Below are 2,018 nucleotides of genomic sequence, written 5' to 3' on the forward strand. Positions count from 1 at the left end.
CTGGCAGACCCATACTGTTTCCGATGAAGCTCAAGCTCCCCCCTCCCCTCTCTTCTACTAATCTGCCATCTCTTTCGGGCTCTTCGTACTTCATTCCTCATTCCAGTCAACTCCCGATCCCACCAATGTGGCCTCCTGTTCTTCCAATCAACGTTCGTTTCCAAGTGTAAATGGTTCGCTTGTCTTATCCAGTTTTCTACCGTATTACTCAACTCTCCCACGGACATGGTTGTCAGCTCCTCTCTTTCCAGCGTGCTTCCGTACTGTGTCAGTGTGTCCCTGTAGGCATCCCAGTCTACACCCTTTGTAGACCACCTTTTGGCCGTATCTATCTCATAGCAGGTCCTCCTTCCTACAATGTCAATTACAATGGGGTTATGGTCACTTATTCCGCTCTCCTGGACGTTCCATTCAAGGTCTATTCCCAGCCAATTGCCTCCATATAGCGTCACATCAATGTCGCTGGAACCGCGGCCACCCACGAACGTGAACTCCCGACAGGGCCTATTCAGCACCACTAAGTCATGCTCCAAAAGCCACTCCTCAACCATTCTTCCTCTTGTCGCCGATTCTCGGCCCCTCGATCTACCTTTACTGTGCCAAACGTCCGAGGTCGCGTTTGCATCCGCACCCACCAGGAGCCTCGTACTGCACACGCTGGTCAGTGCCTCCAAGTAGTCCAGCTCCTCCTGGATGTAACCCCCCCCACTGACAGTAAACACTCGCCATATTTATCTCCCCCATTACACTTTGGATATGCACACAAACTCCATTCTCGGTCGTCCAATCATGCATGCTGAGGGACTCTATATTTTTGTTGCTTATTACAACGGCGGCCTTCCCGCTGCCACTCAGGTGGAATCTCATCCATCCCGGCAAGCCAGCTATCCTTCCATTCCGCACGTAAGGCTCCTGGAGTAATGCCACCGCAATCCCATCCTCAATCAGCTTCACGCCTAATTCGCACATGGCTGCGTAAGATCGCTGGCAGTTAAGCTGCAGTACCTTCATTGTTGCCACTTCGCTATCCATCTCTAATATTTTCTCTCCTATTCTGGAGTCTCCATAAATAATCCGGGCACTTAGTTGACGTCGCCGGGTGGTCGGACGGCAGTTTCCTCTTTTCACACACTCGGCAATGCCCCCTGGGCTTACTGCAGTCCTTCTGGAGGTGGCCCGCTTCTCCACAGAAGTTGCAAAGTCTTTCCTCTCTTTTGCATTCTTTAATCAGATGCCCGTAGTCATGACATCTGTAACACCGTCTGATTCCATTAAACTCCACAACCTTTAGAGATCTCCATCCAAGAAACACGCGCCCGAATTATATATCCTCTATTACTTATATTTCTTTTTAGATATTTTAAACCATTTTATAAAGTAACATGTGCATTTTACGCATTTGTTAAATAATTATTTATTAGCTTTCATAAATTAGAATAGTTATTTTAGAAAGTTTATTTTAAATATTGCTATACTTAAATATTTCTCAGAAAACTGTCCTTTAAATATTATGAGAAAGTTGACCTTTAATAATATTAATGTTATAACATCTGGACGGTCAAGTGTTGTACAAAGGATCATATTACAAAAAGGATCTTTTAAAAACACATCCTTTAATTACAAAGTAGTACTTTAAAAGCATATATAAAGTAAACTATCTAATGTACAAAAATACTTAGTATCCAAACTTTTTGACGTATGTTCGGGTTCGGATAACTTTGTTTCAATAATACTTATTATTACAATCGTTTGACATATGTTCGGATTGTTAAATAATTTGTTTCATAAAAATATTTATTTTTAATTGTTGTTACTTAACATTTTGTACAAGTGTAAATTAAATTGTAAATTTAATTAAATAAATAAATTTTTATTTAAATATCTGGTCTACAAGATATTAATGGCGCAGCCGGTAGGATAATTTGAGAAAAATATTTTCGAAAATTTTCGCGTCCATCGTAAATTTGTGTAAATTCTACGAGTGGCTCTTAAGTCTTTGGGACGTATCTACACTCCAA

Source organism: Chrysoperla carnea, chromosome X, assembly GCF_905475395.1.
Source record: "Chrysoperla carnea chromosome X, inChrCarn1.1, whole genome shotgun sequence".
Taxonomy (NCBI): Eukaryota; Metazoa; Arthropoda; class Insecta; order Neuroptera; family Chrysopidae; genus Chrysoperla; species Chrysoperla carnea.